The 11,625-nt window shown below is 37.5% G+C and overlaps 1 pseudogene; it reads right to left on the bottom strand.

Moving 5' to 3' along the window:
• Positions 1-4,203: 4,203 nt before the first annotated feature.
• Positions 4,204-5,565, bottom strand: LOC108953894 (annotated as a pseudogene).
• Between the last annotated feature and the right edge of the window lie 6,060 nt (positions 5,566-11,625).

Consider the following 11,625-nt stretch of genomic DNA (forward strand, 5'->3'; position numbering starts at 1 on the left):
GGCATTACCTCCATCCATCTCTAGGCGAGTCGCCCTCACGGATGCAAAGCCGCCCCTTATTGCCCCCAACATTTTTTACTTTTCTGAAATCATTTCAATCCTTTTTTTTATAAATATTTATGCTATTTCGTCCTTTGTTTTTTTTTTTTTCCTTTTTAGCATTTGTCTTTTTGACGCGGTGCCTATTCGACAGCGAGAGAGGAAGAGTGAACTCTCCATTTTTGGGTCCACCGTTGGCTTTCTTTATGATTATCTTAGGATGGTTTGACAGTCCCATTAACTCAATGAGAGAGAGAAACTCTCACTCTTCACCTTATATGAACTTAATTTGACCAATCTTTTTGCCTCTCTTTCTTTTTCCACTTTTTCCAAGAAGCTTCGCGGAAGCATCTCGGGTCATTAGTTTCGTCGAATTTAATGTCTGAAAAGGAAACTCCACGACTTCTTGCAATACCCGTCCTTGATTTCCTTTGAAATGAAGTTGCTCTCGAGGAAACCCTCTTCGAAGTAGTACTCAGGGCTGTCAAATGATTGGTTCGAAAATGGTTAAGCCCTAATTGATCCATGTAATTTTGATAAAAAATGACCTATATAACTTTTTTTTTACTCATTTATATGAAATACAAAGTTAATGTCTCAATATAGAGCCATAATTTTGACTGACGGAAGTGAAATTTTCACTGTTATGCATCTTAATTTTTTTCTAATATTTGTTACTAATAGTTATTTCAAATGAAGTCAACTCAATAAATTAGTAAAAGAAATTACAGAAGACTGAAAAAATTAACTCAACTAAAATAGAATAACTACTCAAAGTACATTTTTTAAAAACAAAAGTAAGAGTACCAAAATTGCCAAAACATCATTACAAATGATAAATTGAAGAATTAAAAATGGCAAAAATTGATACACCCCTTCCGTACAAAGAGTGCTTAGGCCCTTTCAACCTTTTCTTTTAATTGAGGAGAGGGGGAAGCAATAACACTTAGACCGCCAACTTTTTTGAGATTAGTGCATTTAAAATTTTAAACTCATGACAGAAGTGTAACTGAATTTTAAAATTTAAGATAATATAATCAAATATGAAAGTTTGCAATCAAAATTGAAGATGCTTAAAATATTACTCTAGTACAAATCATCAATATGTGTTGTGTTGAATGTTAAACGCAAACAAAACCCGAAAGTGTGATACCACTCATTCATTGTGTAGAGTCACTTAGGAATTATTATTATTTTTATTGTTGTTATTATTATTATTATTATTATTATTATTATTATTATTATTATTATTATTATTATTATTATTTGGGTTTAAATTTAGACAACATTTCAATAAGCAGATTTGATAATTGTAATGTCCCCGTAATCGTTTCATCAAATATGTGATGGATGGAAAGTGTAGAAAAGAAGTAAAAAAAGAATAAATGCACACAACAATTTTTTTCATAGTGTGATTGTTTAGATATAACTGAACTTGTTGACCGAGAGCAACATAAGTGTCCACTGGGTGTCTGGATTGCAACGCTAATGCTAGATGTGTCGGTGTAACAAATTAAGTGACATGTGTTCTCTTTGAGAGAAAATATTGAATATACAAGTTGTGTCGGTGTAACAAATTAAAAGCTCATCCATTAAGTGACATGTGTTCTTAAAAAATGCACTTGAAATGGGAACGCTCATGTTTCAAAATGGCATGCAAGTCGCTCTCTCGAGGAAACCCTCTTCCTAAGTAGCACTTGGGCTATCGAATGGTGGATTGGTTCGAAAATGATTAGACTCTAATTGACTCATGTGATTTTGATTAAAAAATAATCAATATAACCTGTTTTGACTCATTTATATGAATTACGAACTTAATGTTCCATAATAGCACCACAATTTTGAGTGGTGGAAGTGAATTTTTCACTATTATGCATCTAAATTTTTTAATTAATATTTGTTACTAATAAGTATTCCAAATAAAGTCAACTCAATAAGTTTTCTAATTTTTCAATTAATATTTTTACAATAGGTATTTGAAATAAAATCAACTCAATAAATTTTCTTATTTTTAATTAATATTTGTTACAAATAGGTATTTCAAATGAAGTCAACTCAATAAATTAGTAAAAAAAAATTACAGAAAACCGAAAAAATTAACTCAACCAAATTAGAATAAGTACTCAAAGTACCTTTATTTTAAAATATAAGTAAGAGTGCACAAATTGCCAAAACATCATTACAAATGATAAATTGAAGAATTAAAAATGATAAAAATTGATACACCCCTTCCATACAAAGAGTGCTCAGACCGTCAACTTTTATTTATAGATTAGTGCATTTAAAATTCTAAACTAATGGCAAAAGTGTAACTGAAGTTTAAAATTTTAGATAATATAATCAAATCTGAGAATTTACCAAATTGAAGCAATCAAAATTTAAGATGCTTAAAATATTACTCTAATATAAATCAATAATATGTGCTATGTTGAATGCTAAGCGCAAAATAAATCCTCGATGTGTGATATCACTCATTGATTGTGTTGAATTTAGGCAACATTTTTTTTTTTTTGGGTCGAAACTTAGGCAACATTTCAATAAGTAGATTTGATAATTACAACGATCCACATAATTGTTTCATCAATATGTGATGGATGGAAAGTGAAAAAAAAAAAAGGAGTAAAAAGAGAATAAATATGCAACATTATCTTTTCATAGTGTAATTGTTTAGATATTATTGAACTTGATGTTGACCGAGAGCAACTAAATTTCCACCAAGTGTCTGGATTGCAGCATTAATGCTACTACATGTTCCTTGGGAGAAAATATTGGTTGTGCAGGTTGTGCCAGCGCAACAAATTGAAAGCTTATTAATTGAACAACATGTGTTCATCTTCTTGCCCTTTCTCTGTTCTCCCACTGCTTTCTTCGTTCTTTTTGCAAGCCACGGATGGTCTCTCTCCTCCGTAAACCCCTTCTCCTCCTTCAGCCCTCCCCCTCATTTGCACGGGGCACGACAACGTCATTCACCCGGCCTCTCCTTCACTTGAGCTCGACCTTTGTGCCTTCCCCACCAACAACAGCTCCACCATTGAAATCGTCCGCTACCCCTGCGGCCCTTGGATCCAAGAACAAGCCTAAGTCTCCTGTGCCCATTGTCATCACTCATGACCCCGAGCCCCTGCATCCTTGAGATCTTCTGTGCTCTGAGTCATCCCTCCCTCCATAGCTTCCGGATCTAACAAGGGCTTAGTCCTTGACAGATTTAGCGCGAGTGACCCTTACCCTAGTTGGGAGAGTCAACCCTCATCGAATCCCCTCGTCAGATTCGGCGAGAGCAACCAAGCTTGTGGCCAGTCACTGACCACAACCAAGTACTGGCCATAGGCCAAAGGGAAAGAAAGTAATTAAAAAAAAAAAAAAGGAAGGGAGAAATGGCAAAGAAGAAGAAGAGAAATGAAGGTGCAAGTCTATGAGAGGAGAGAAACGAAGGAAGAATAGCCTGATAAGTAAGGGCGCGATTGGTAAGGTTTACGTTTCAAAATTGTTTCGAGGGAATAAAAAAAAAAAAAAGAAATGTTTCGTTAAGGGAACAGTTTTTAATAAAAGTTAACGCGTTTGATAAGTGTAAAAAAACTGTTCTTGAAATAAAAAAGGACGAAACACGTTTGGTAAGCGTACTCATTTCTGTTCCTAGAATAGAAAAGAACAGAAATACGTTTGGTAACGGTACAAAATTTATGTTTTAAATTTTTCAAAAAATGCTTTTTTAAAATAAAGTTTAAATTTGATATTGAATTCTCATTCTCATGAAATGCTCATTAATTTAATTGTGTTCATGATGAATGAAGACAAACATTCTGAACATGATCATATGACATACTTGGTAGAAAATTTTGTAAGTAAAGTTTGTATCGAATTTTTTTCAAATACTTTTTTTTTTTATATCATATCTAAATGTTCATAAACAATCTCCATTATCCAATTTGTTCCCTAGGAAGTTAATTGACGTGAAAATAATCAAAATCTAGATGAGTTCCAGATTCAGACTTTCTTTTGAAGGCTAAACTCACTGTTCTTGATAATATAGCCCCCTTATTCGGAATCACTCAAACTGCAGGTGGGTGATTGAAGCCTACATCAGTCTTCGTTATAAATTTCGACCATCACATTCTATAACAGAATTTCTTTTAGGTATGAGTCATTTTATATCATACCAATTACTTGATACGAAATAACGTTTTGTCTTATAGACATATAATTAGAATGACACAACAACATTAGAACTACATCGGCAAAGCCACAAAGTTGAAAATATTCTAGATTATATTGAAACACCTACAATGAATATAAGACTGAATTAATAATTTCTCTTTGGTGACTGCACTAAGAGTCTTAAAATTTGCACTGCAAGTGTACTCAACGGGCTCAACGCAGAGCCATGCAGACTCTGCATCTTCAAGCTCGCTCTCTTGCGGAGTTATCCCTGAGACCGCATTGAATTGGATGTCTACGGGAGTTAAAATCATCGGAATCCTGAGCCGGCCATCCCCCACCGACCTGTCTCAATGAAAGCTCCCCTTTTCCGTTCTTCGCTTCCAGAATCCTCAATGTTTTTGACTTCCCACGGACAACCTCTAGCCCCTTCTTTGAGTACTTGGGTGCCACCATAATCTCGCAGAACATCCGAGTTTCACCATCCGTTGGGCTTGTGAACTCCTGGACTTCCCTCGCCAAGTTCTATATGCACAATAGGACATTGCAAGGTTAGTGTTGACGTTCAACTCAATCAACTTTATCAAGTGAAGCATTACAATACTGACTCAGCAATAGGAGACCCGCACCCACACCAGTGTTGTTTCAATTTTGAGGGAAGCCCTTGCTGAATGAGGCTTAAAGTTTTAAAAGCTCACACTCCTTTTTATTTATCAGAGAATTATAATATATTATGGAATGTGACCATGGCATAACATTTAGCCTAATTCGCTCAAACTAGTTGACTCAAGAATGAGCTTCAATATGGAACTCTATGGATTTAAAAATGAGGAGCCTTTTTCAGTTTATTATATTTGGACTCGGTGGGTGTACTATATAAGGAAATTCGAATTTTCACTTTGTAACTTGCATAATGAAATAAGCATATACCTCATCAATTTCTATGTTGAAGGCCACGATATCACCAAATGCACTGACTGGATCTGCTTTGACTGCTAATCTGTATGCTTGAAGAATATCGGCGGGGGAAGCCACCCCATGAGGATTTGTATGCTTTATGACAATGCATGTAGATCACTAAACTCGGATACACGATTCCAGGCAGCATCAACATCCAGATAGTTATTATATGACATTTCCTGCAACACCAATACATAATTCACAACAAATGAGAGATAGATATGCTATTGTTACCACGATCTGTCAATGGTTTAAACGAACTTTGCAGAACAAACTACTATTGCAGTTGCTCAGAGACTTCTAAACAGCATCCAGTCTCATCTCAAAAACACATGGTTATGATACTAGAAGGCAGCCAATTAGTCCCCTGTATCGCTAATCTCCTTTGCAAAACATTGTTAGTGTTTCATTATACCTAAACCTTTTGCACGCTCAAATACACAGATAGTTATGTTGAAGAAGCAAATAAAGTGCCATAGAGATTTGAATTGAGTACCTCCTCTTCTAATAACATATTGACTTCTTGAAGCCTTTGTTAATTTATCAAAAAGCTTTAGCTATAACATGAAGATACTATCTATTATTTAGATTTAATAACAAGATTCCATTTTAGAAACTGCCTCCTCTATCTAATGAAGTTTTCAAAGCTAGATAATTACTAGATCCGCTGCAATTTCAACTTCCTCAAAAGATTGACCTTGATGTAAAAATATGACATCAAGGAATCGCCTTCCATGATGTTGGATTGCAGTTGCAATACCACCTCCATTAACCTTAGCAAGACTCTTGTCCACATGCAGCCTTATGGTGGGGATTTTCACCAATATGAAGAGAACTTTTAAGAGATAGAGGCAATGTTAAGCTAGGAGGGAATTTCTCTATCAAAAGGAAGAGTCGTCAACCTCCACATTTTCGGTTAAAAAACTAATAGGGTAACAGAACCTACTGAAATTACTGATTTCCAAAAGAAACAAACAAAAGGATACCATCAGAACCAAGTCTCTAAAAAGCCCCTCACTTGCATGTGTTTAGACCTACATGCATTTTTAATTGCCTTAGTGGCTATGACATTAATTGAGAACACGAACTAGACGAATACCTCCAGTTGTTTGTCTCCATAGCCACTCTGACACTGCAGAATCATAGGAAGCAACACTTTGAAAGGCCTTTCAAGCAAGTTTTCTACGGAACTGTTGATCATCTCCATTACTCTTCAGGAACTCTAGCAGTGCAGGGTAGTCGTGTGAATCAACCACAACAAGGACATCTGATGATTCTGTTAGAAGACAAATGCCAACATCAATTCAAATTAAGGGCATATAATGGTTCTTGACGCAAAATTACAGAAAAATTTACCACATGCATATTGATACATAGAGGCGCAAAGCAAGCAACAATTCTACAAAAAAAGTGCAACATATTGGACATACCTACTTTAGTTTATAATTTAACAAGCATCACAAGAGCAATTGTTTAGTTTTAGCATAAAAGCATGAGAGAAATCATTACCCAAATAGTAAGAAGATAATCTGGAGCCGCAATCTCAATGTAAAAGTTAACATGCTTTCAGTCAATTACATGCCTCGGTTACAAGTGCCGTTGTAGCAAAGTTTGCATGATATCCGTGAGCCTAGAGTAACAGAAGACACCAATACAATCATAATCCCTCACATGTCCAAATTTGGGCGAGCAACGCTCGCTTGGGGCTCGAGCACGAGGGCTCGCTCGAGTGAGCAGAAAAGCTCGAGCGAGCGTCGTTGCTCTGCCGAGCGACCAAAGCAGCTCGAGCTCGGCAGAGCAGCTCCAACGAGCAACGCTCGCTTGGGGCTCGAGCACGAGGGCTCGCTCGAGCGAGCCTCTCGCAGATCTGGGCAAGCGCTGGCTCGAGCGAGCTGTCGCGCTCGAGCCCCGAGCAGCCGTCGCCCAGATCTGTGAGGGGTGGCTCTCGCTGAAGCCCTCGTCGAACGGAGAAGGAGGAGCAGCAGAAACTAACCTCGATTCAGAAGCTTCAGCCGGTAGGAGCAGCAGCTGTTGGCGCCGGAGAGTCAGCCGAGTGGGGAGGCGCCGGAGAGTCAGCCGAGTGGGAGGCGCCGGAGAGTCAGCTGGTGGTGAACTTGTGAGAGACGCCGGAAAAGGGAGAGCGTTGTTTCGGGTAGGGCATGAACGAAAGAGAAAGGGCACGAACGAAGGAGAAAGGGCACGAAAACGAAGCCCGAAACACTTTTTTGTTTGTGTTTCTTTTTTTTTGTTTTTGAACACTTTTTCTGTTTTTTTTTTTCTTTTGTTCCCAAGAAAAAAAAAAAGAAACAGAAATAAAAATAATAAATTTGCGTTCTTATTTCAAACACATTTGAACACTTTTCTATTTTCTTCTTATTTTCTTCTTTTTTTCTTTTGCGGGTCGCCGGCCTCGGCCATGGTGGCGGCCGCCAACGAGGGGCCGACGGCCTCGCCCGGACGGCGAGGCTCGCTCCCCCGCGAGGCCAAGCCTCGCCGTAGGCCGGGCGAGGGTCGGCCTCGCTTTGGTCGGGGCGAGCTCGAGCTTGCCGGATCCGACGAGGCCGAGCTCGAGCCTCGCCGTGGCCGGGCGAGGCCGTTGGCCCTCGTCGGCCGGTCGCCGACCATGGCGAGGCGGCGACCTAGCCAAAAGAAGAAAAAGAAAAAAGGAAAAAGGAAAAAGAAAAAAAGGAAAGATAAGAAAAAAAATAGAAAAAATAAAAGAAATAAAAAAATTATACAAATTTACCATATGTGTTTCGTTTATTTTTATTTCCGTTCTACAAGTTTACCGTCGTTTTTGTTCAAAATTGTAGGAATGTAAACACTTTTTTCTATTTCGTTCCGAAACGATTTTTAAACAAAAACACAAACAAATGCACCTTTAGGTTTTGTTTTTTTGTTTTTGTTCTTTTAGGGCTTCAAGAAGTGTTTCGGATTCCAGAAATAAGTTTTTTTTTTTGTTTCTTTTCTTGTTTCAATTTTGTTCCGAGAACAAAACTGCATTTTGAACGGAAATACAAACAAACGCATTTCTGTTATTTTTTTGTTCCTAGGAACATAAAAACAGAAAAAACTGTTCTTAAACACATTTCAGAAACAAAAACATGCAGGGCCTAAGCTTTTATGGATACATATTGCTCAATGGATGGGCTTTCAATTTGTTGCGATGACACAATTTGTGTGGCCAATATTTTCTCCATGTCTTAGTAGGGTTTAAAAATAAGTAAATGCTCAGCCCACGAACGCATGTATGTCCATACACATGTTTTCAGAATTTTATTAATATCAGCTATACGAGATTGTGCTATAAATATAATAACGCGAAGAGGCCTAAAATCGGAAAAGCTCACCTAGAGAAACCCCGCATTATCTTCAATCAAATCCCTAGAATGGGAATGGAAGCTTTCTTGGCATCGTTTGGTTGATTGGAGCGAGGTGGAATGGAAATAAAAATGGGGAATAAAAATTGCTTTATTACTGCATTTTTCGTTAACACGCGGGAAAGTGGAAATGAGCGATAAGGCATGGGAATGAGTTGACAATCAAAGGTAAATTGACATGTGCACAAAGCTTCGTATTTGGTAACTGTTGTTTGGACATACTATGGCAAACATACTTACCTAATTTACTATTATATAGCAATTTAAAACGATAAAATTCCACCCATTACTACATACGTTCCAATTCCGATGTATTATCAAATGCAATGATCTTCAAATCAATCGCTATTCTGATTCACTACAAGCAATTCCATTCCCCTCTAGTTATCTCATGCTTATGTAACAAATCGGCCAAAGAAACAATTTAGAACTCGTATGGACCACATCCTCATCTAAAATTAAGAACAGATCAAAGTGCATGAACCGCAAAAATTAGGACCATGAGCGCACGCATGTCTAGTCTGTCTAATTCTATATTTATATAGTGGTAGATATATCCTATATGACCTCACTACATACATCCAATTTCCACTCTGGAATACGTAATTAATTGTTTAGGCTTGTTCTTCACGACTTATTTTTCCTCCAATTGCCTTCATGTTACCTCTTTTGGAAGCATTCAGTTGATCTACATGCATTGTTTGGACATGAAGAACTGTTTTAATAGTTCAGTTTTCATAAAAATATACCAGCTCGAGATTATCAATGGTGTGTGTATATGTAATCTTGTGTACTCAAACTAGCTAAACTCGAATGATATTCCAATTTGGATCTAAAATACCATTGCCGGATAATTTAATGGAATGCCATCAAATTGTTTTCCCCTAATGCTACGTTAAAGTACGTATTGCATAACTTAGATACTTTTACCCAAAATCATTCCGAAAAAAATATAGCAGGACAAATTCAGAAGTTTTATAGGAGATAATCATGGATTAATATAGTTTCGTTCCATTCTTATAAGAACCATTCAAAGGAATTTATTTCTTTACGTGGGGAGCAAACTCTGCCTTTTTTAGTCAATTGTTGACTTGGTTTTGATTAATTAGACATAACTAAATTCATTTTTGCTCAAGGTTTGCTGTTTGACATATAATGTCAAAAATATATTTCAAAACTTCACCGCTACATATTTACAATACCCCGCAACATTGCACGAGAAGTAGCAAAGCTTTTGCTGTTCACATACCCGTCCGTCTGAGCACCTGGGAAAGCCTACTCTCCCATCTAATACTGTACAATTAAGTTAGGTCAATATATCCAACTTCCATGATTTTAGGTATGTGAATGTGAATCCACCAGTTGCCAAATGAAGGACACGAATGAAAAAGGAAATAAGTTAACCACACGGGCAGGATTGAGAGATGTGTATTTTTGCAGGCTACGTAATGTCTCCGAATATATAGTCATGAGATACGGTCTACAAACAAATGTACGACCATTCAGTACTCATTTTCCCATTTGTCAACTAGGCATATTGCTGCATTACTCAATTGCATTCATTTAACTATATGGTAATTTATTGTTGGATGACGTACACATTGCATCGTATAATGTACATGGAAATTTCAATATTGTTACCAGTACTCACATGATCTCGTGAAACAATATTTCGAACAATCTTCTAAATCTTCTTGATATATATGCCATGCACTTGGTACCAAACTAAAAAGCATTCCGCAACTCTCCCGCTATGTAAACATAGTCGACTTGCTATATTACTATCTTTACGAGCTTTTGGAGAATCGAAGTCGCAATGTCATCCAATAGTAGGGGATCGAGAAGCAAGAAAAACATATTTAGCAAAGCATGGAACGTGCTCAAGGGGAAATGGGGTTCTTGAGAAGTCTCGTCGAGCATGACCTATTGAGACATCACCACGTCATAGGTAAACTCACTGGTAAAGCCTATTAAATTAATGTCTCGAGCTTGAATTCGGATAATGATTTGTTAAATCGAATTTGTTGATAAAATTTTTTTAAATAAATTTTAAATTGGATGAAAAGAAATTCGTTGGATTCTTGAAGATTTACGAAGGAGGAAATAATAGTATAAAGAAAAAAGGGGAGCAAAGTTTTCTTTATCTGAGGAGGTGGCCGAATAAGGTTTGTTACATGGGGCCAAAGTCAAGTCTTGACTTTTGGGCACACATATAAATAAAAGGCAAGTCTCCGGGAAGAAAAGCTGCCCAAACCTCTCTGCACGTGGAGCCGAAAAAGAGCTGGTGTGCCCAAGTCAGATATTTGAAAAAGAATTGGTGAGCTCAGGTCAAATATTTGAAAAAAAGAGTGGTGAGCCAGGTCAAATATTTGACCTTTGGGCACACGAATTTCCCTTTTGGTGTGCGTGAAACGGCTTAAGAAAAACCCCCACGAAATAAAAGGAGCCGCCGCAGTCGTACAAGTGAAAAAGGAGCCGCACGTGGGAGAATATAGAAGCCACGGGAAGCTGTACATAGAGCGTTTTGTTTTGAGCTTTGATAATTTTATGCCATGAGTTTATGTTTAAGTGAGTTATTTATTTATAAAAACTTTGGTTTTGAAGTTAAATCTAAGTATAGAAAATACTTAAGCGTGAGTGATTTGTAAACTTTGATTCTCCGATTATAGTGGATTATTTGTCATTTTGAATCTCCCTAGACGTAGGTACCGATACTCGGACCAAATTACATAAATTTCGGGTATCCTTATTATTTCTCGTTTATTTCTTTGGTGATTTCGCGTTGATGTAAATTGCAAAATCATGTTGTTTCCGCGTATTATATTTCAACAGAGCCTCAACGGAACTATCGGGATGTTGCCACGTCTCCGGTGAGCTGGAGATCCTCAAGCAAGTCCCAATCCCGAGTGAGTTCTCGGAGCTCACTGATGGAGTCTCAGCGGAGATCCTCGAGTGTCAGCCAAAGCGACGACCATTATTACAATTCTAGTGAAGACAATCCATGGCGAGCAAGCTACAGGCATGGCGCTCTCGCCTATCGTGGTGATTACGATCAAGTGCGAGTGAGATCGTACCCGTGACCACTCCGGCA

Source organism: Eucalyptus grandis, chromosome 8, assembly GCF_016545825.1.
Source record: "Eucalyptus grandis isolate ANBG69807.140 chromosome 8, ASM1654582v1, whole genome shotgun sequence".
NCBI lineage: Eukaryota > Viridiplantae > Streptophyta > Magnoliopsida > Myrtales > Myrtaceae > Eucalyptus > Eucalyptus grandis.